The 24,893-nt window shown below is 40.2% G+C and overlaps 1 protein-coding gene across 4 annotated transcripts in view; it reads left to right on the forward strand.

Moving 5' to 3' along the window:
• Positions 1–24,893, forward strand: part of kug (FAT atypical cadherin kugelei) — a 956,861-nt gene that overhangs the window by 133,420 nt on the left and 798,548 nt on the right. The gene's annotated exons all lie outside the window — the stretch shown is intronic.

Raw genomic sequence — 24,893 nt, forward strand, 5'->3', positions numbered from 1 at the left:
AATAAGGTATAAGGTTTTTATATATTGAAAATGTGGTGCCCTCATATAGTGTATGCACCCTGTATATATTACAGAATACATATATATGATCTGTTTATTTACATTGTAACATACTTGGGAACGTTACGTAACGGCACAGTACGTCGTTTGCCCCGTGTGTTGTCGTTCGTTCACCCACACACACGTCACTAGCCGTTCCTCAGCACTGTCCGCTCACATCAGCCATGGTGCAACAGCTGTTTCAGTAGGCGAGTAGAAAGCTGCTTCAAGAGGCGAAAGTCGGCTGAAGTCCTCTTGTTTGTTTGATACAACAGATCCAAGAGCTTTACACCTTGCTGTCGCTTGGTTGTGAAAGAAAAAAATAGCTGTTTCATAGATGCTTTTGCTTTTTCGTATTTGCATTTTTGTTATTTGGTATCGTTTTTATGCAACTTTTGGCTAATCTCGACTGTGAGGATGAGCAATGATATGATCAAAGGACAATCACGGAGAACACCCATTCAAACCCGGAACCTCTGGAGTCGTAGCGCGGTGTTCTAACTACTCCGCCACGGGGGCCGGTGAAGGCACAGTGCGATCGTCGTCCCTTTGTAATGAAGGGGTCCCGGGTTGATAGCCTGCGGAGGTTGGTTAGGATTCCGTTTTAAATTGTAGATCCCATTAAGTGGACTTAAAGCTCAAAACTGAAGTGGAATCATGATTGATTGATTGATTTGGTGTTTTAAGTCCACTTTATGCACAGGAAAGCTAATCGAGACTGGACCTACAGTTTAAAGTGGGATCCGAACCACTATGAGCCTCCACCGGGTATCGAACCCGGGACCCCTTGATTACAAGGCGACGACGCTACCACTGCGCCATCGGGGAGGCGTGAAGTGGAATCATGGACGTCCGCAGGATTTTTTTCTAGGGGGTGGGGGGAAACAATAAATGTTTTCCCCCAAAACACTTACTTATTAACATTGAAGCTATCATGTTCCTGCAACGCCCTTTCAATAAATAACATAAATTACTGTGAATAAAATGAAATATGTGTGTGTAATATACAGGGTGTCATTTTAATGGCGCCCAAGGACCACGGAAACGTATAGAGGACATCAAAACAAACAACATTTCTGAGTAACATTTTTCTCGTTGGTGCATCATTTCGGTGCTCCAGACGTTCAAAAAAGCCCGTTTTGCCGCCTGAATGCTGTCAACCACACACAACATTTGATTGCATTTGTGACGTCATATCCCGACGTGAAGCTATGCGTTCCAGGGTTGCCAGGAATACTCATATTCTATGAAAAATGATTTAGCTACGATCACCCACATTATGTACCGTAAAATAAAACGAGAAAACACGTTCTTTAACCTAACAGGAAGTAAACAAACGATACGAAAATGGTAGAAAGAAAATAGAATTCAAGTGGAAGTGGTCATATCGAATTTTGTCTCAGCTTACATGTCAAATATTTGCAAATCTACTGCACTTACCAAGTTGGCATCTACAATTTAGTCTATCCACTTCGTCCTTCTGATACTAGTTGTCTGTGACACACTGAACAGATGACAAAATAGAAATGGAAGAACTCAAAATTCAAAAGGTTCACATAATATAATGTATATTCAGGGCATTATGAGGCAAGTGACAAAAATGGTTGAAAATACAGGGGTATAAGTAGTAGTAATGCAAGCTCTCCGACGACTGTGTTTATCTATGCACCGGATACACATGTAATGTAATGGAGTCCATTAGTGGTGACGTCACAAGCAGATGACGAGTTGAACTGAGTCTTCACAACGAGAGAAAGTGTTTTCTTCCTATTCAATTCAATGTTATTTTCCTTCGGAAGGGGTAGCTTTAATTATTGCGACAGTAGTTATGAAACAAAATTATGATGCGTATAGTACATCAATGTAAAGATGAGATTTCGGAGAATACGTCTATATATAACATATACCTTACAGATGAGAATGTACGAATACGAATCTGTGGTCCGTGGGCGCCATTAAAATGACACCCTGTATAAGTTTATGATGACATCTATTTTCCAGGGGGTGCGGCGGCCCCCTTGTCCCCCCCCCCTTTCCGGTCCGGACTGCCATGAGTAGAATCCGAAATTTTCTTGTTGGAAGCAAATTCGAAGTCTCCATTGTTGCCAACCCAGTTGCGTAGTGAATCTAGATATGGTAACCGTACCTCAAATCATTATAGTCACCTCAGTGTCCTTAATTCAGCTATCCACGCCGTTACGCCGTGAAACACAGCCAAGTTACAACCGTGAACATTGAATTGAGAGGCGAACAGGATACCGCTGTAACGCCTAACAAGTGTCAACTGTAGAAGGGAAGACATAACCGTCATGAAGAGGTAACGTGCTCCTAATCCCTCCGGATACGACCCGATCTGGTGATGGCCTCCTCGCTAAGAAACAAGCCTTTGTAGTCGTCATTCTGAATAATAGATGTAGATGGCGTTTGTGTGTTAATTTCGTAATTTCGTTCTGTGGTTTCCATGCAACAGTTTCTGGGGCCATCATGAAGAGGGATATGCATAATGTATTCGCCGACTGCCTGCAAAGGGGGTTCCGGCAACTCCGGATTATGGGTGTATAGGGTTTTCAACGGGGAGGGGGGGGGGCTGGGATTGCAACACTCTTTCGTATTCACCAACAAGCGGCGATTGCCTGTCCCATCACGTAAAGCCGTGTTCTCTGATGAATTTTCATAAGGGCACCTGGTGCTCTTCCCGCAGTGCAAAATTTTGTGACGCCGTCTGCAAAATCCTCGATCTGCAAAAATCTTCCGTTTCCGGTCATGGTCAGTGTTTCCAACCCAGAATCCAAAATGTGTCAATTGACATACTCTTCATTGTCCAGGAAGATACCGATAAATGTTCATAGGCAAAACTAGAAAACCTTTTAAGGAGGGGGCGGTCAGTTGCTGAAAAGGCATTTTAAATGCAAAGAAAAATTAAGGGAATGTAGGAAGAGCGGCCGTAATGCTTTTCCGTCTTCAGACGTGAGGTTCTCCCCTCCGCGCCGAGCTGCGGAGCACTGTTGCCAATTTAGCTCTCTTGATGGCACCCCTCTTACCTCCCCAGTTAATTTTTTTTATAGTGCCGTGGCTGACGTGAAGATGATGTGATGTTGTTATCCAGGATCCATGATGTTGTTATGTTATTTTCGTGCATTATCGAGATGGGTGATACCGCCACATCCAGACCTTGAAAACTAAGAATATATTGTCATCACTTAATAATAGCGCCCCCCCTCCCCTTTGATACATAAAAGTACACTAGGAAGCAATTTATGGAGCCTTCGAAAATTTAGTTAAGTTGAAGTTAGTGTTAGCTCCATTAAATTGAAGTTTAGCTCTTTTATGCGCATCAGGTTTGGCAACACTGCTCCGGAAGGGAGGTGTGCGCCAATACTATACGCTAACGGGAGCATTATTTAAACTCTTAAACTCCCGATGGCACAGTTAAACTATCGAACAGAAAGATGACACGTTAAATAGTTCTGAGGTCGTCGGAAAAGTCGATTCTTCATAAGGAATGCATGGGATATTTTGTAAATACTTATTCATCATATTTTTCAAACAACATGTCTAGCTTAATAATGAAATTTAAAGACTGGTTCCCACTTGCAACATGGAGAGAAATTCGTACTTTCTTCTATAACCGTTTTGTGTTTTTTTTTTAATAGCAATGTCCATTCCGACAATATTGCCCCACCTGGTGCGAGAGTGTCACTGTTCGCCTTAAGTCCAAAAGGGAGGTATGTGACCCCACCTCACCCCCCTTCGGTGAGCCTGTGTATGGCTCCGCTTGTTTTCATTTTAAACCAACAGCCATAGAATCTGTGCTTGAAAACTATGAATAAATTCCAGGGACAGCGTTTTTAAGTTTTGTTTAATCTATCCGAAAATCATTGCCTGGAATTCTTGCAGATTTGCAAAATGACCGGACCTAATTACAAACAAAAGTTATTAATTGGTTATATCAGTCAGAAACGTCCATATGTTTTCCTTTCATTGTTTCAATTCTTCCCTGGGAGCCATTTCAATTCTTCCACAACGTCATGGGAGGGACACAGATCGGCTCGATGGGGAAATTGCTTTTTCGCAAACCAGCTTGAAAAATTGATCACTCGATTCATTTCATCTGCAAATTATACCCTCTTTTTTTCCTGTCAATTAACGGGTGAGTGTCCTTCTGCAAACAAAATATAATATACTTTACATAAATTGAATTATTCATCAAAGCGCCTCCGGTCATGTGTAATTTAATCATCCATATGGATGTATCATCTGCGGCTCCTGATCCTTCGTTCCACTCGTCACTGCCGCGTTCTGTGTGTGTCGCGGCTTGCTTGCTTAAGAGAGCCTTGATTAATTGCAACTGGAGCGGTACGCACGTTCACTCATATGTGGAATTATGTCTCCAAAAATGTTCACATGTAAATGATTTATAACTGTCGTATGTGTGTAGGGCGGTGTCAGGCTGTTGATAAAACTTATAAATAGAAATTCCAAGCTTATTATTCCCACTATGTTATTATTGTTATCTACTGTAGCCATAGAGTTTGTGTAACCGAACTAACTAACTCTCTATACTTCTTAAACCCAAAGGGTTATGGCTGCAGCAACAGAAGCCCTATCCTGGGCAAGATCAATCCAATCTTTTCCGTGTCGGTGATATATCGTCACGATATTTGGCGATATATACGTGTCGGCGCAGGGGTGCCCATCCCCCCAAAAAGGAAGAATATTCGCCCCCCCTTTATGCCGAATTAATTACTCAAATTATTTTGGTCAGACAAAATATAATACAGACATATTGAAGCAATATATATTTACTTTAGGTACACTTTCATGTTTGCTAACAAAACATACAAAACTCCTCAGGTTCACTGAAAGTGTACTGAACCTTATTCTTCACACAGTTTGTCTGCTCGACTAATCTTGTATTAATGCGAATAGCACGTTCCCCCCCATCCCAAACCGATTCTAAAGTCATAAGAGGTGGTGTTTCATTTCAACCCTATCGCCGCGATCAGCCACAGGTAGGTAGAAAAACTATACATAATAAGCAAAACTAAAAGTCATTATGTTTATCAAACGAAACGAAACTATTCCCCCCATTTTTGTGTGAAGAATTATATATAGAATTGGTATAGAATTTTGTCCCCCCCCCAAAAAAAATCCCATGACCCTGTGGGCACGCACCCCTGTGTCGGCGACATATCGTCACGATATTTGGCGATATATATCGTGGAGCCGATATCTCGCCGATATGACGATATTTTCTTGATATATCGCGATATCAAATTTCCGATATCTTCCATCCCTAGTTCACAACCCTTGCAAAAATAGCTCCGAACAAGTAGAAATGCCCTGACCTTGCCCTGTTGTATCTCGTGAGAGGGGAATGCAGAACCTGTCGTTGCTTTCCAGTCACGCTATTGGCAGACGTGGCGGTCCACTTGCCTACCAATTGACACACACACACACACACACACACACACACACACACACACACACACACACACACACACACACACACACACACACACACACACACACACACACACACTCACTCACTCACTCACTCACTCACTCACTCACTCACTCACTCACTCACTCACTCACTCACTCACTCACTCACTCACTCACTCTCACTCTCACTCTCTCTCTCTCTCTCTCTCTCTCTCTCTGTTTACGCAGCAACTGTTATGCGTTCCTTTATCAAGCGTCGTAAGGTGACGCAATGCCAGTGCATGGAGACCGAACCCCTTCCTCCCCTCCTTTTGTTTCTCTGACTCCTGCAGTTCACACAAGTCCCGTACGATCATGCGTGCCCGCGTACAATGATTGGCGTGCATAATTTAGATAGTGGTCGTTCCGGCAGGAGCCCAGCTCAATAACAACACGTTGTGTCGCTGCTCTGGAGGCCTGAGGGGGAAATTGAATCGGTCTGTTGTACTCTGAGCGAACGCACGCGGGCTAAAACTTGCGGGTGTAACGAATTGTGGCAGGTTGGTTTGTTTTTCTTGTTTGAATTTCGAGTCCTGTTATGGCGTCGTTTTCGGACATGGGAGTCGGATCGGAATACCTCGCGGAATAGGGTCGAAGCAATGGGGGAGAAGGGTGGGACAGCAGTGACGTAACGAGCGTCTCCTTTTGGAGTGTGGGCCGGGGGGGGGGGTAAGCATTGGGCAGAGACGGCAAAAAAATAAGATAAAATGTTGAATTTCTCAGTGCCAACCTCCATGTTGAAGTGCTTATCACAGAGCTACGACGCCGAAGCTCCTGGGTTCGAAACCCGGCCTGGGCTTGAGTGTTCTTTCCGAGTGTCAATCACTTCAATCACATCTTCACTCATCCTCATCGTCGCGATTAGCCAAAGTAGCAGAGAAGGGGCGCTAAATAACAAGAATCACGATCAAATATCAAAACATCATCCTTAGCAGACGAATAGGTGTATCTTTATATTGGAGTTTTTATGATATTTTTGTAATTGCACAAAGAATCGTTACTTTCATTTTGCCTTCCCCCCCCCCAAGATTTTAAAACCATGATATTCTTTTGGATGATCTAGAAAATGCTTTATTGACGAAAAACGAACCAAAGATGAGATAGGGTTGTGACTGTGGGAAACAGTCCTTTTTTGTCATCACTGCTCGTCATTTGATCATTAGCGGACTTAAAAAATAACTTTGTGTATCATAAAAAACCCGCTAGGGTGCCCACATTTCGAAATGCAATTCCAGTGTCAATACAAGGTCTTGTTTTTTTTTCTTTTAATATTTGGTATGGAACCTCACGTTATGAAGCCGTTGCTTGATAAAAAAAATAGTTTTCAAACCGAAGTGACAAGGGACACTTGACCATTAACTTAAAAAGACCAAGGCGACAAGATGTATTACCCAGAATGCCTACAGGAATCTTGGATTTCTAATAAGAAATGCTAAAAGTTTAAATGATATATGCTCTTTGTGTATGCTCTACAAATGTTTAGTTAGAAGCAAATTAGAATATGCTTGTTCCGTATGGGCGCCAAACTGTGAGTCCCAGAAAAATATGATTGAACGTATACAGAAGAAATTTCTCAGATTTTTATATTATAAGAAGTATCGAATATCGCCAATAATTCTTAAAATACCATACAATGATTTATTAAATGAATTTGATTTTGTAAGTCTGTCAAATAGACGTGAAATTTCTCAACAAATGTTTCTGTATAAAATAATAAATGGACATATTGATAGTAGTTCTATACTAGAGAGAATATGGTTTAATGTAACACAGGGTCATTTACGTAATAGACGTTTACTCTCATACAAAATCCCAAGAACAGAAATGTATAAAGGTTCGCCAATACAAAAAATGATACTTCAATATAACAAGATCTCAAATCATTTAGTGGACTTGGATTTCGGCATGACACGGACCAAATTTATGAATATGTTAAAGGGGTATCTCTCTTAATAATGCATTTATTATGAGAATTGGATTTGTCATATTGAAGTTTGTTGTAATGATATATTGTACCAGTGTTTGTGATACTTGTTTTGTGTAATTCAGATGAAATGTGTAAATATATGATAATTTCTGTTGTCACAGTTAAGCAGTAAACCTGATCTGTCACCAAGATGTCTATATATATATATATATTATGTATTATCTGTCTATGTTTGTGAATATGTGTGTGTGTGTGTGTAAAGGAGGAAGGAGGGAGAATGTGTACGTGTGTACATACAACTTGTAAATGAAAATGTAATATTTTATATTACCTTTCTGTAATTGGAGATTTGTCTCTGTTGAAGGGAAATAAATAAATAAATGTACAATATTAAGGAACCGATACAGTTCGAGACATGTACTCGTTCCGAAGAGAGAAATGCCACTTGTCTCTCCCTAACATGTAAACATGTTATTGAGAGAGATTGTTTTTCCTGTGCTCCCTGGTTATTCTTTTTGCACTTTTTCCTGTTAGAATTACATGATTATTCCATCACCCGTTTCCAACAAATTCTCTCTTCTCCCCATTCCTGCATCACTGTCAATATCCAAATTTGTAAAGAAATTTCTTCCACCCCCTCCCCCTTACCCTGGATCCTTCTCCCTAAGTTTCATTAGTCACTTTGCATTCTGTACAAAGGGGCATAAAAAGGCTCCACCTGCGCTGAATCGCACCCGGTTGCCAGTTGTGCCTGCAATACGTAAGAAGGCTGCATTCGACTCGGCACATTTTTGTTGACTGTGGGGTCTCTTTGCGCCAATGGAGAAACCATGTCTTGGTTGGAAGGGGGAGGAAAGCCGTTTATCAAATCCAGCTGGTTCTCTCTCCCCCGTGGTCACAGATTTCGCTTGCAGCATTCAGAAATGCTTTCCAGCAAGCCGATTCTTATATAGAAATGGCTCGTGTGCTTTATGGAGCGGTATATTACCGTCAAACTGCGGTTCGATGTGTGCCCACGTGACGTACGCGGCTGTGGTCCGTTCCGACGCAACTGCTGCTCGTACACTTCAATTTTTTTGCAGCTCTTGTAGACGTTTCCTCGTTCTTTGTGCTTTAGCAACCGTTCATTAACGACATATTGTACTTGGACAGCTCTTTCTAATAACAGTTGAATTGTTTTGTTTTCCCTACATTCCAGCTGTGAGTTCCTCTGTCTTTAGGTTATATCGATTCTTAGTAGAGTCTCATACTGATAGTCAGCATAGTACTTTCATAGGATATTAGTGCCGTATCTGATAACGTAATTTGGCAAGTCTAAAGTTCGATATGTAGCTCAAATACAAATCCTCAAGGATGACATGAGTGTGTCGCCATCTATGCTCTTAAAGTGTAACAGTACCAATCTCTGAAAGAAGTGTACTATGCTCTTTTACATTGTACAGTCACGGACACTTCTGGGTTTTAAGGATACAATTGACTTTCAATACAATCGTTACAACCCAGAAGTGTGCGTGACTGTACTAACGTAATCCTAATTTCTTTCGTCCACCACGTGTGAGGGTTAGTCTTCAAGAAGATTCTCATCTGATTGGCTGTTTCGAGCGCCTGCAGTCACGCGTAGGAAAGGCAATCCCGCATGCGACCAATTACACCACCTGCTTCCTCCTCAAGTGACGCAACAGCTTAGATAGAAGGAGAGGGTTCACACCAGAAACTACGGCGGCTCTAGTATAGGTGCACACGTGAAGAGACTGCCAGCCAGTTGAAGTCATTGACCCGTGGATTTGCATGTTAATTGATCACAGAATGTGACGCCGTAAGAGAGATGGGTACGAAGTGAGTTTTACAGTACTATTACTATACACTGTGAACTTTGACCACTTTTTTAAGCGGGTCCATCTAAATTCTGACCATCATTCACATTATAGCCCAGAAAGAGCACCCAATCAGGTAGCGAGCCGCTGTTCCATGTAGAAAACGTACCCACGAACCGACCAATGACATCACCTCGCACTACTTAAATTAACGTAATACTGAGGACGAGTTTCTCTCGACCGTGGTGTAATTCAGCTTCCACATACAATTGTTCGTATAATATAAGCGGTAATTAAACAATTTCACCTATTTATGACAATAGATTCAAAACACGATGGAATCTCGCCGAACTTCAATCAGTTAAAAGTAGAGGGAGCCACATCAGCCACTCTCCCACCTGCCATTTGATAATGGCCACATTAATTAAGCCTCAATCAAAAGCAAATTAATAGTAGCGGTTAAATTGCAGTACAATTTACAGTGATATTGTATGGTAGTCACCTGTGGCTTTTTTCTGTGACACCTTCACATTATGACTCCTTTGATACACTGATACACATTGTAAAACGATGTGTCGTAATGTAATGTTATTTGAAGTGTTCGGCATATTACTGTTGAAAGTGCTGATTTTACTTACCTCAGAGTTTTAAACCTTCCCAACTGTATATCATGTTTGGGATATGATGACAGTGTTTTAATGAGTGTTTTTAGTCGCTCCTTACACTTTCAATGTGTTGTTCATAACCTTGAATTTTTAAACCTTTCTCGAGGTTTAAAAGGTTTTACACATCTTTTTACATACCAGTAGGTTATTTTTGCTCGTATACACTGAGGGGTACAAAATAGCCATATGTATCGATGTACCCAAAACTTTGAATTCATTCATTCATTTTGTACATATATTCAAGTCAAGACAGCGTAAAAACCCTGAATGTAAGCGAATTGAAATTTGTAGCTAAAAATCCACGGGAAAAGCTACTGACTTTTGCAAATGCATTCGACAACCTCATGTTTGTTATTACCAGGATCAGAAAATGAAAAAAAATAAAGTTTCCATATGCAAGGAATTTCGTCTATGGTTAAAATATAGGTTAGGTTTAGTTCAGCATGAAATCAACGCGAATTCATGCGAGATGTTTTGATTCTATCTTAGCATTCTGCTTACGTCAGCACCTTTCGAAGCCAATTTGCTATCCTGCGCTACGTGACGTGCTATTTTGCAGATGAATCAGCTTTATTAATGCACATTGCGCAGGGGCACAAAGGGGACAGATAGGCAGGCTTGCGTGTTCTGTTTGGTAAGCGCCACCTGTGATGCAACTAATAAAGCGCCATCCAGGCTGAGTAGCTGGAACTTTGGACAAGGTTTGCTAGCGTTGGTTTCCATAAGCAAGAGGATAGCCTGGGAGATCCGTGATATCCTGGGTTCGCTTCTTGCAGGGAACCGCCTTTGGTGAATGCAAATTGCATAGAGCTGCTTGAATTGGAAAACAGGGAAGGCGCTCCGTGGTAAACCGCATTTTAGCAAAGAGATTGACTCGTCTGCAGCCCTTGGTCCTCTTTGGGGTCTTGTGCGGTGCACCTGGCCCTCCTAACCTAACAATTCCTAATCTACAATTCTGCTTATACCCGCTTATACCCTGTTCCACTATCTCTGGAGCAAAACCGCACATAACAACAGTGAAGGGGGGAAATTGAGTGGGCTGAGCCAAGCAGTAAACGCTGCTGCGAAGGCTGCAGTTGCTCCCCCTCCACGCAATCCCATTCCCTCTCATGCGTTCATTGGTGGAGCCGTCTGGCGTCACTACTTGCGCAGAGACTTGTTTTCGTTCGCCTGCTCCAGTGATACATGAAACAGAGTACAGGTCTAATAATGCATACGTGGTTAGATTAGGAGGGCCACCTTTAGAGCACTTATAATAGTTTTGGGGTTTGTTGCAAAGTGGGTGTCATCCACCCTCTTTGCTGTTGGCTCGTAGCGAGAAGCCAACAGCACAACTACAGCCATCGCTGCAAGAAAAATATACTGGGCAAACAAGCTGCAAAATTGACAATTCCTAGCTTTGAAACTGAGGTGTCTCTTGTACTAAACTTTTTAGGCTGGCGCTGGTTTTCGGCTGTGCGTGAACAAAGGAACGGTTCAGATCACAAATGATATAACTCAACCTTTCATGAATATGATGTTACATGTGTGTGTTTGTGTGTGTGTGTGTGTAAGTGTGAAACATCGAAGGCATCCCTCTTTTGTTCAGAGCACGTTTGCACCTGTTCTAGTGGACCAAAGTTTGTTTTCAGTCATATTTGTGCTCAGGCTAATTTGGACTGGACCTACAGTTTGCAGTGGGATCTGAACCACTGTCCAATGTGCCTCCACTGGGAATCGAACTCTGTACCCCTTGATCACTAGGCGACAACGTTACCACTATGCCAACGGCGAGGTCCAACTTCCAACTAGGGTTGGCCAAATCCGAATAAAATTCTATCTAGATTTCAAATATCCGGATAAAATTCTATCGGCGTATCCTATATTCGTATTATCAGAATTATCCTAATTATCCGGCTATTTGGATTATCCCAATGTGTGCATTATCCGGACACATTTATCGTTTAGCCCTTTTACACATCCTATCTATTGCTGTGTGGTTTTTACGCACAGATGCAGAATGGGAAATATATGTGTAAGAGTTTGGATATTTGTAAATACTCTGGCCTAGGTTGACGTTTGCCCAGTGGCCGGGGAAGCCAACGGTTGCTTTCCCTCAACGGCTTCCCTGTTTGAAAGGTAACAAACAATAGGGTCGTTTGTCTGAGGTACGTATAAATACCGGGTTCCGACTTGTTACACGCTCTCATATCTCAGAATCCCAGGCCTCAGATACTCCGGTAGAAGGCCCGATGGATTGAATGGATTCATAGACAGACAGAGAGTGAGCCCGGTATGTTTAGGGACTCTTGCGTGATAAACTACGAGAGGGGATTAGCGCTATGCTAAATAGTGCGCTCGTAGAGTGAAGTCCTGAGAAATGCATTTCTCTCTGTGATGGGGCAAGAGGCAACTTAGAGCATTTGCGATTGGATCTGTACTGAAAAGATATACATACGGCGAAGGGCAGCGGTGTAAATAAAACTGTACATAAAGAGAGAACTCCGTGGGACGTTATTTCATTGCAACACTATCCACATATTATTTTATTCGTCATTCACGGATTTTCTACAAATCCTTCCATCAAATCTGTTCTATCCGGATATTCGAATAATCCGGACATTCTGATTATCCGTTGCATCCGAAACGGATAATTTGAAATCCGGATATTCGAATAATCCGTACATTCTGATTATCCGTTGCATCCGAAACAGATACCGTGGAATTTCTCTACTCTCAACAACATACAAAATATTGTCTAACATTCTTTTAACAAGACTAACCCCATATGCTAATGAAATTATAGGTGATTATCAATGTGGATTTAAATGTAACAGATCAACTACAGATCAAATTTTTCACATCAGACAGACACTTGAAAAAAAGTGGGAATATAATCAAAATGTCCATCAGCTATTCATTGATTTCAAAAAAGCATATGATTCGGTCAAAAGAGATAAATTATATAATATATTAGTAGAGTTTGGAATACCTAAGAAGCTTGTTAGTATGATAAAAATATGCACCAGTGAAACAGAAAGTAAAATTCGTGTGGGTAATAATATGTCTGACAAATTTATAATTCATGATGGGTTAAAACAAGGAGATGCATTATCTCCATTGCTCTTTAATTTTGCCTTAGAATATGCTGTTCGGAAGGTAAAAGAAACTAAAGAAGGACTAAAATTAAATGGTGTGACTCAGTTGTTAGCATATGCAGATGATGTAGACTTACTGGGGGATGATATAAATACGATTAAGAATAATGCTAAAATATTTTTCAAAACTGCTAAAGAGATAGGTTTGGAAGTTAACAAAGAGAAAACTAAATATATGCTTACAGGCCGAAACCAAGTGTTAGGTAATAATCAAAATCTAATTATTGATAACAACTCGTTTGAACCAGTTTCCAAATTCAAATACTTAGGAGTAATATTAACAAATGAAAATTATATTAAAGAGGAAATAAAAAGTAGGCTTAATTCTGGAAATGCATGTTACTTCTCTCTTCATAAACTTTTGTCTTCTCGTTTAATATCTAAGAAACTAAAAGTTAAAATATACAAAACAGTAATTTTGCCTGTAGTATTATACGGGTGTGAAACTTGGTCCCTTACATTAAAAGAGGAACATAAATTGAGAGTATTTGAAAATAAGATTCTTAGGAAAATATTTAGACCTAAAAGGGATGAGGAGACAGGTGAGTGGAGAAGGTTACATAATTTAGAACTACATAATTTGTATTCATGTCCAGATATTATTAGAATAATTAAATCAAGAAGACTTAGGTGGGCAGGCCATGTGGCACGAATGGGAGAGGAAAGAGGAGTTTACAGGATTCTTGTTGGGAAACCAGATGGTAAGAGACCTGTAGGAAGGCCAAGACGAAGATGGAGGGACAACGTTGAGATGGACCTAAAGGAAATCGGTAGGGATGGAAAAGAGTATATAGATCTTGCTCAAGATAGGGACAGATGGAAGGCCTGTGTTGCTGCAGCCATGAACCTTCGGGTTTAAGAAGGCTAGAGAGTTAGTTAGTTAGTTTATCCGAAACAGATATCGGATAATTTAAAATCCGGATATTCAAATAATCCGGACATTCTGATTATCCGTTGCATCCGAAACGCATATCGGATAATTTGAATTCCGGATATTCGAATAATCCGGACATTCTGATTATCCGTTACATCCGGAACGCATATCGGATAATTCGAAATCCGGATATTCGAATAATCCGGACATTCTGATTATCCGTTGCATCCGAAACGGATATCGGATAATTTTAAATCCGTATATCCGGATTTTGCAGCAATCCCAATTTCCAACCTAATGTTCGGGATCCCCAATGTCTAGAACAGGGGAAGTGTCACTGGTCCTTATTGCAGAACTCGTGTGATCTCTGGCAAGCCTCAGAAGTAGCTTTGTAGTTTCTTTCCTGGATGTCGACCAAACAAAACGGTATGCAGCGCCTGTCCCCGTTCTGTCCTGCCCCGTTGGCGATTTCCGTCACGTCCACCGACGTGTGACTGCCTTGAGCGACCTCGCGGACGATGCTTTGGGCTCCCGACGGAAGATTTCGGCCAACGCGAAGAATTTTGGGGATTCGCCTCACGTGGAGACCAAAACCGCATTGCCGCCGCCCATCTTCTGCACCACTACTGACGCGACGGCATATTCCCTTTGATCTCTCGGCTACCCAAATTCTGTCCGTATCTCCAGAAAGGTCCTTCCAGAGACGGCGCCTAATTGAGCGCCTTAACTTCCTCGTTATGACCTACTGAGCCCTTCTGGACGTTAGTTGGGAGATAAACACTGTTTACCCCTCCTCTCAAAAAAGTATGTGAAGTGAATTCCCTGCAAATTTGTGTGGGTCCGTCGGTGTAAATTATAAACCAGAGATTTTGGTGGACGGGAGTGGTGAGCTGTCCGAGAGGTGAAAGACCGTACTTGCTTCGAAAATGATCTCGCAGTTCAGTTTTGAAGCGAAAATAGCCATGTCTAGTTTGTTGCACTTTTTGGTTACAAAGTGCAAACACCGAGCCGTCTGCTTCGTCGATTTGGTGCCACGTAGTGTATCTGTTATGTCCACTACGTTCTGGAGTGATGTACGGTGTTGTATATGGTCACGTGGTGCGTGTTAACCAATGAAATGCACGTTGAAAGCAGGCATTTGTTGAGTTTGAAGTTATTGCGTTAAGTCCACTTTATGCACAGAAAGGCTAATTGGGACTTGAGCTAAAGTTTAAAGTGGAACCCGAACCACCTCCACCGGGAATCGAACCCGGGACCACTTGATTACAAGGCGACAACGTTATCACTACGCCATCGGGGAGGCATTTGTTGAATCTTCACAGCTATTTTTGTGTACAGCGTCAACTTCTTTGGACACGGTTTCTTTACACCAGCATGGCACTGGAATGCACCTGCACTGCACCTGGTGTCAAAAAGTGTTAGCGAACTAGACGGGGCTAATCTTTCGAATTGCACTTCGACGGCGGCGCGTCATACGATAAAGCTACGCACCCATTGCTTTCCTGGCATTATAAACACTTGTTTTTCGCAATAGAAATGATATAGCATTTTAAAAATTCTTACATTTCCACACATTAGAAGGAAGAACCACCTTCGGCTGACATGATTTCGAACAAGTAAACTTCATGCGAACAAGTTTAGTAAACAAGTGTGCACTGCCGCGTACTGCAAGCTGCGGGCTCGTTTTCTCGTTTAATTGACTCTCTCGAAGTGCACTAGGTGACGTCACTTCCGACAAGACCGTAGCTTTCGGACACAGTCAAAGAAAACAATCTACATCACGGGATAGTGCGTGTGGCAAGGGAAATATTTTTTTCACCGTCCGAAATTTTGAAACGTGTTATGGCATTACTGAAGTGCACTCAAAGCAGCTGGAACTTCCAATCTGTCTTGTTTGTAATGTTATTTTAAGCGTTTGGCATATTCTATTGACTGTGCTGATTGTACTTTCCTCAGACAAACTTACCGGCGCACCAAGTAACTTGAACTCATTCATTCGGACTAAATTAACGGAAGTTATCGGTGTCCGAAAATTAATGACTTGTTCTGCAATATATTTCAAGGATTTTATTGTCATCTTATAATGACATTTAGTTCCAGTTGTGACTGTTTTTCTTTATAACATTCACAACTATGTTGTAAGGATAAAAATCTTCGATAAGAAGAAGAACATTTCATTATCACTGTTGCTGTTTTAAAAGTGTTTTATTTTGGGGTACATGCAACATCGTAAGTTCATTTCTGTCTTTTATTTATTACAAGAATTTATAGATTTTGTGCTTGTTGCTAATTTAAAAACTTAACAGCAGCACAATGCAGAAAAGTGGTATTTCATAAACGAAAAAATTCCACACTACCTACCTTTTGTCAATCCGAGAATTTTTTCTTTCTTCCAGAAGATTGGTCATAAATTGTATTGAAAAGAGAAGCATATCGCTGAGTAAACATAAGTTTATTTTCATTTACGTTGGTAAAAAATAGTAGATTCTTGTCTTTCAAAAACCTAAGTCGGATATTCATAGATATGTTTCTCAAAGATGGACTAGCCACAGCTGAGAAAATTTCAGCTGAAGTTGTAGAAAGTTGGCTATTCGGAAGTTCCCACAAATTGGAAAAGTTTTAGCAGTCGGCATGCATAATCGAAGCAGGTCGTCAAATGTAGAAGATCATTTTTCGTTCTTTGCTCAACTGGCAAATCTGTGCGCTTTTACGAGAAGAGTCTTTAAGTTCAGCAGCAGATATGTTCAGTTATTTAATTTTCTTTCGTTTTGTCCATGAATCCCAAGCAAGAACCTAACGAGCACAGAAATATGAGCCCCATCTAGTTCGCTGCACTTTTTGACTCGCTCTGCACTGACTACACCTAGTGTCAAAAAGTGTGGCGAACTAGACGGGGCTATGGATTTTGTTCGCACGTTCTTTTGTTTCTAACTGCGAGTTGTTATGGATTTTATATACGTATATGAGTGTGTGTGTGTGTATGTGTTTATTTCCATGATTGACATCTAAAGTCTTGGACATGTTCAAAGGAAATTTATAGATAAAGTTGAAGCAAGACCAATATGTATGTCAGCTTTACACCTTTCAGTTTTGGTAAGGGCTTAATGGAAAATTGACGTGTCTCGACACAATAGAAAACCCTTAGTGTCAGCAGTCTCCCCGTGAATTCAAAAGCAGAATGAGCTCTTCAATAACAATTAGCTGACGCCGATCGTTGTCCGCCCCAAGTACTCATTGGACATCGGCGATAACACATGTACCGTGGCATTGTTCGTACCTCTACAGGGCCATAAAGCCGTCTCTGCATTCAAGAGAAGACGACGTCCCCGAAGCGCGTGGTTTATGGCGGAAGTCACCCCCTTTTAATGAGAATTCCCAGTGTTCGAGAGCTCCACACTTGAGGGGAAAGTTTTTAAAGGGGGAGGAGAGGGAGGTGCCCTCCTTTTCAGCAACATCCCTCGGTGAACTTTTCTTGTAACTTGGATGTTGGGAAGTTTCCGCCGGGTAAGAGTGGTGGGGGTGCGGAGGTGAATCTCCAGTTGATGAAGTTTACTCCCAAGTTAGTCAAAATCGTTAAGCAGGAGACCGTAACATCTGGGATGCATACGGTGCTGGTGTGCAGTTTTTATTCCACCTGCTGGATTGTACCATTTGCATGTAAGCCCGTTCGGACGTTGCTGTGTTCCAAACACCTGCCAAGGCTTGTTCGAAATAACATACTTTGTTCGCCCTGTGTTCGACATCGTTGCGAACAAGTTGGTCTTTACGATCAGAAACGAGCTAACATGTTGCACTGTAAGTTCTGAGAAAGAACACATTTCCTCACAGCTTGATAACAAATCTTTAGTTTAGATATTCTTGACAGTGGTTCTTTCTTGGAGCTGTGTTTGTTGTTTCCTTTAAAACAAACCGAGAAACTAATGCTGATTTTATTATTATTATTATTATTTGGAGTGGAAAATATAAATCTTATTTCGATCTTAAATAATTCAAAACAAAGCAATTTATTGAGTGAGTTGGGTGTTTTAAGTCCACTTTATGCACAGAAAGTGAGATCTGAACCAATATGTGCCTCCACCGAGTATTGAACCAGGGACCCCTTGATTACAAAGCAACGACACTACCACTGCGTCATCGGGGAGGCTCTTCAAAACAAAGTCTTGCCCTCCTTGGAAAAAGTGTTGTTAACCTCTCTGGGAAAATGTCTGGGTACTGTTTGTTTTGTGTCGTTCGTCGGCTGTGAGTTTATGTCTTTATCAATTTCATCTTATAGCCATTTGTCCCCATCGTCGCGATTAGCCAAAGTGGCAGAAAACAGTGTAAAATAAACCATGTCAACCACACTACATCCATTTTTTATTTTTGCATTACAACAATCCACTACTTGACGTAAGTCTTATTTTAAAATTGTAGAAATCATGTGCGTAGTATTATAGATAGGTAATTTTACTAAAGAAGAAATCATACAATTCTTCATATTCCCAACGTGAATTCAGAGCGTCCTTTACATGATATTTTATTTTGTTCTTTTCAGGGTAAGCCCAATCGAAATGCTGGCATGAGGTGGATCCAGTCCTTCTAATCGTAGAGAGCCTGTAGTTTCTTCCCTGTAATTGTTTTGCATAAGGTAGGTAGGTTCCTCTATCTAATATCATATAAGGACGAATAATGTTAAGATCAGTTAAAGTTCAAGTTTAGTGCCATCTGTTGCTTGACTTTGTGTTGATATATTTGGGTGCCTGAAACAGGAAAACTAACAGTAACTGTCCAAAATTAACATTCACATCTGTAGTAAATACATTTTTAAAGTCGTCGTCGTCATTTTGTTGGCTCATACCGCCTATTTTGTAGCGATTTCTAGCCAAAGGTGCCGAGATCTAGTGTTATTTCCAACGCATTGATATCGTTCGCTTTCTTCAGGACGTTATGTCCTCCATTATCACTTTTTGGAAGCCGTTGTCCGTTCTGCTTGTATGGTATTACGATGTCTTGTTCTAGGGGATTCAATTGTAATGTTTTCTTTTCGGGAGTAGCTATTAGTATCCACATGACTGCAGTACGAGGTTCAGAGATTAATGTTGTTATGGATATGAGAAATGGAGTTCCTGTACATTAAAGTTTTTTGCACAGGGTATCACGTTGTTTTTATCGTAACTGGCATTGGAAGATGAAGTGATTGATTGATTGTATATCTTTTTAAAATGGTAAAAGTATTTGTATCATTGATACACAGTGGCGGCAATTGGGTTCCAAAAGTAGGGTTGCAAGGTGCCAAAACCGAGGGGGCAAGGACAGTTTACTTTACCTTGTTAGATAAGGTTTAGCATAGTGCGGAGGGAAAAATGGCAAAACGTGAGGGTTGTGTTGATACACATTTATTTTGTTTAAAAAGGTTTGATAATTGAAATCTATGAATGTCTGATAAAATTAATGTTCTCGTAATGATTGTACAAGTGAGTTAATATAGTTAGTTATATACTGAAAGTTACGACTTATTTTCAATTTGTGGAATCTGCAAATTTAATTAGTAGATAATTCGGGATTAGGCAAAAGCATGCGTCTCATTTTACGACGCATTGTTTACGTTCTTACAAGACATACTCGATGAAAATTACGTTTTGTTTGTTATTGATTTTCATTCACGACGGGCAGCCTCTTTTGTGTTGTTTTGAGGTTTTAGAGGGAATGGCAGGCGATTTGTTTCTTGGATAGGTAATCAATCACCACTAGAGACTAAAGCTTCACTGGCCTCAGAAGTAAAATACAGTAATTTCCGAGACAAGAATGGAGGGATTCTTCATGTTTAATAGTCTGAATAAGAAGGAATTCTGCCGTCAGCATTCTTTCAAATATAAAAACAACCTGTGAAAAGTGAAAAAAAAAATATCCACTTTCAGTCATTTCTGAAACTTTACCTTCAACACACTCTGAAACAAGGTATCTGCCTTCAGCAAGCTGAAAGTACAGAGACTTCCTTCGGCTATATCTGAAAAAATAAGTAAGCATTCAGCAGTTTCCGAGAAAGATAGGATCTGCCCTCATTTGCAGTTTTGTTATGCAGAGTCGCTTTTCTGCCACCTTTCGCTGACCGCGTCGATGATGAGTAATGATTTATTTATTTATTATTTATTAACCAATAGCCTATAACAGAGCGAATGCTCCAATTACAATAGGCATTACAATTTGCTATATACAATATAATTTACATAAATATATAATACATGATACAAACACATAGTAATTATTACACAAAACATTAGATAAATATGAATACAAAAAGTTATACAAAAGTTACACAAATACAAAAAATTACATACATATACATATTACAAATTTTGAACAGAGGAGAAAACTAAAGGACAGAAGAAACAAAACATGAACAAGTAACAAACTATAAAAGCTTGAGAAGAATAAAGAAATTATACGAATACCACTATTTAAATAGGAAACAGGAATAATCAATACAAAGCAAAAGTTCAAATTTGAATTCGTTTATATGTATACAAAATTTAGAAAGCTATACATTGTATTTGAGACTATAAATAAATCACTAGAATTAGATCTGTTTTATTTGTATATTATATCTAATATGTTGTTTAAACTATATAGATAGTTTTTAATATTAAAAGCAAAATCCAAATCAATTCCATTCGGGACAATATTATTATGTTTACTTAATAATCTAATGATTGGAGAATTTTGATGGAATTTTGTGTTTGATTTATTGCAGTAAAATGGTTGTCTTACTCTTTATACCTTATAATTGACGTTAAAGTTTATCAATTGTATAAGATTTTCAGACTCAAGTATACCATTGACAAGTTTGTATAGGAATATATGGTCAGCCGTCTCGCGTCTTCGTTGAAGTGAGAATTCATTTAGTAATTTAACATAGGAGATGCGTTCTGCATATGAAGATCTCTTGTATTTTTTGTAGTAAATATGTCGTAAAAATTTATTCTGAATTTTTTCAATTTTATTGATATGGCATGAGATATGTGGGTTCCTTACCGTACTCCCGTATTCTAATTTTGCTCGTAGAAGATTATTAAATAAATATACTAAAGAGTTGATATTAAATAAATCTTTGGAGTTTCTTAAAACAAAGCCAAGCATTTTATAAGAGTCGTTAACTACTTTTTCAATATGAGTATCAAAGGTGAGTTTGTTGTTTAACCATATTCCTAAATCCTTGGTAATGCTTTTTATGATGAGATGAAACTGGTGAAGAAACAATTGCAAATAACACCCATCCTTAGGCTGGGACTTGAACGTCGGAACTTCAGTCGACCACTTGCCTCGCTCTATCCTTAACTGCCTGCATCAAGGAATTGGCAAACAGAATGTATCCCCTGACCCACAAGAAAGAACGAACATATTACAAGAGTCAAACGAAAAGCTAAAAAGTTCAATAAAAATTGCAGGGCAGACTGTATACAGCTCAAATTTACTTGAGGTATCAACTGTTGTTTACAAAACGACCTCAAGGCTGCAACACTGATCAAGTGAGCTTCAAAGCGCCATTTTTATTATTTTAAAGATGGCGCCTCCTGCTCACACTTGCATCAATGAAGAGTAGTGGTTTCTTGCCATTTGTCAGCCTAAAACTTACAGAAATTTCTCGGCAAATGAAAATTCAATATTTCTGTGAATGTTTACCACACCAGCAAGTTTACTAATGGAGGAGGAAGTTGGACAATGGCCTCAGTTCGCAGGCAGATGGGTGAAAAGGCCTTCACAGTGGCTCATGAGTGACTACACGTGGCCCCAAAGGCTTATTCGTCTTACGGTACACATACACTAACTCAAAGTTGAAATATATGTAGATGAGCAATAGGTCTGTGCTAAAATGCAGCAAACTTGCGCAAGGCTACATACAGAAATCGACTAACAAAAGCAAATAAAGGCTTCAATTTGACCCCCCCCCCTTGTAATTTCAAGTGCCATTGTTAAACTGGGAGTAATTGCCCCCATGTGACACTTGCATGCTAACAATCTACGATAAACTAACAATTTGAGACTGTAGTTTACAGAATCACCTTAGGATTAAACATAACATGGCTTACCAAACTTCTTTTTCTGTGTGACCATACCAACAGAAGTGCCCCACTGCGAGCAAGATTGCCGGAAGTCGCTGTTGTTACAAGTGAAAGCTCCCAGCTGCTGCTTCTGTGTGGGGGCTGAGTGTTTGCACAGCAGCCCCATTCAAACCTGTGCAGGAATCTGAAGTCTCTCTTATGTTATGAAATAGCCGCGTGTGTCGCTGGCAGGGAACTGTGAGAAGTGATTTCACTCAATTTGCAAATGTTTAATGTGGGTCAGCTTGTTTTTGGAGAATCGTAGCCCTGAATTGTTTATTTATCGGAGTGTTATTTTGATTTTCTTCTTGTTTGTATTGAAAGTTATACTCGTAGAGAGGTTTTACACTAAAGCAACACGAGAGTTGCACACTGAAGACTTTCGGAAACTGGTTAGAAGTGCGTTCCGTGGTTGCACCAAATTCACACAAAACGGTAACTACTGAAGGACAAGGCACTTCCCAATTTGTTCCTTGAGTTACCCACCTTGCAGCAAACAGGAAAGTGTCCCCAGAGCTTACAGAAATTGAACTGTTTATTAAAGAAATATGTTTATACATATCATAGACCAGTGTTTCCTAACCACCGGGCCGCGAGAGGTTCTTCGTGAAGTTTTGTCATTTTACTTTAAGCCACAAATTCCATTAACAAACAAAACATTCTGTTGTGAAAATATTCTGATTAATTGTATTTTTTTTGGTGTTCGAGAAAACGCTATGTGCCAATGAAAATCAGCACTTACCAAATTAATTTAATAATGTTCTCCTGACGAACCGATAAGGATTTGTTAGATCCAGTGGTTGACAAGCAATTTAAATGTAATTCAATATCTGTCAACACACCCAGACATACTCTTTATTATTATGCCGTAATTTATTTATTAATATTTAATTTCAAGGGCACGTATTAATTAATGTGTAAAGTTTTAAAAAAAATAGAAAGGTATTTACGAATAAAATTGTTGGGATCGTGGCATCGACTTTAGTTACATATATTTCACAAGATCAATATAAATGATAAAAGTCTATTTATGCAGTAAAACAAAAAATATTAAATATTTCAAACAACGATGGTGATCATAGATCACACAGATGAATCAGTTTGAGTTACGATGTGTATAATAGTCGAAACGACTAGAGCGACACCTATTCGTTCAAAATCACATTTCGTGCCAGCGCAACTCACAGAATATCAACCTATTTGTTGAAATATGGCCTCGCTTCTTAAAACTCTCGCCATCTTTAATCCCGACACTATTTCCGCAATATAAATCTTGTTTGCATAATTCTAATACAGAATCGAGTTTTATTTGTGAATGAATACCATGTACTCAATCAGGCCCGTAGCTAGAATTGATCTCCGGGGTGGGGGAGGGGCTCACGGTTATCAGGGGGGCTTTGTAAACCAAGTCCATTTGTAAAAAATAAACAGTATAAATGAAGGTGAATTATGTGTGTGTGTGGGGGGGGGGTCATTAAGTTGTATAAAATTTATAAATACGAGGGGCGATCAGGTTGCTCCGACCCTAACATAGAAGGAATGACGTCACGATTGATTTTTTATTTTGTTATTGTTTAGTGATCCTTTATATGCTTTCATTCTGAATTGCAAGTCTGAGTAGCGTACAGTTTTCTTTTTACAGGGGTTTAACTGAGTGAAGTTGCGTCAATGTGCCAGAATGGAGAAAACTGAGGTGAGAGCGGTGATCAAATATTTTGTGAAGAAGAAGTGGACGCTATTCAAAATTCATGAGGACTTGGTGGATACACTAGGGGACACTGCTCCTTCATACAGAATGGTGAACAGATGGTGTCGTGAGTTTAATTGTGGGAGAGAGTCGTGTGAGGATGAACATGCAGGTGGAGCACCAAAAACTGTCATGACGACCGAAAACATTAACAAAGTCCACGATATCGTGCTGAAGGATCGTCGAGTCACTATCCGTCTTGTTGCTGAGATGTGTGGCCTGTCATATGGTATTGTTTAAAACATAATTACCCAGGAATTGCAAATGAAAAAAATTGCTGCAAGATGGGTCCCTCGAAACCTCACCCCAGATCAGAAGCGCACCCGAGTGCTCATCAGTCAAGAAATTCTTGACAAGTTTCGTGCTGATATAGACGATTTCCTTCCCCGATTTGTAACTATGGATGAAACATGGGTCCATCACTTCGACCCAGAAACAAAATCACAAAGCATGGAGTGGAAACACCCACATTCTCCACCAACGAAGATGTTCAAGGTGGAAACGTCAGCCAAGAAGGTGATGGCCTCAATTTTCTGGGACTGCAAGGGTGTCCTTCTTGTGGACTATCTACAAAGAGGTCAAACCATCACTGGCACATACTACAGTGACCTAATTAAAAATTTACGTGATTCCATCAAGAAAAAGAGGCGTGGGATGTTGACCCGTGGTGTGCTCCTATACCAGGACAATGCACCTGTCCACACCTCACGCATTGCGAGGGCCGCTATCGCAGATGCATCGTTCGAATTGTTGCCCCACTCACCCTATTCCCCAGATTCGGCCCCCAGTGATTTCTATTTGTTCAAACATTTGAAGAATGACATTCGTGGGCAAAAAAAATCTGATGATTCTGAGGTGATAAGGGCTGTGGACTCATGGTTGGAGGACCAGTCGGAAGATTTTTTTTTGCAAGGTATCCAGGCGTTGGAGCACCGATGGGAAAAGTGCATTGGAGTTGCAGGGGAGTATGTTCAAAATAAAAAAAATAATTGAAACCCTATTGCCGCTCTTTCTATGTTAGGGTCAGAGCAACCTGATCGCCCCTCGTATCATACAAATACTACATTCTTCTACATCTTTTAAAACATCTCTTACCCACTCCATACTACTTTACATGATACAGATATT

Source organism: Lepisma saccharinum, chromosome 10 (genome assembly GCF_977018435.1).
Source record: "Lepisma saccharinum chromosome 10, izLepSacc3.1, whole genome shotgun sequence".
Lineage (NCBI taxonomy): Eukaryota > Metazoa > Arthropoda > Insecta > Zygentoma > Lepismatidae > Lepisma > Lepisma saccharinum.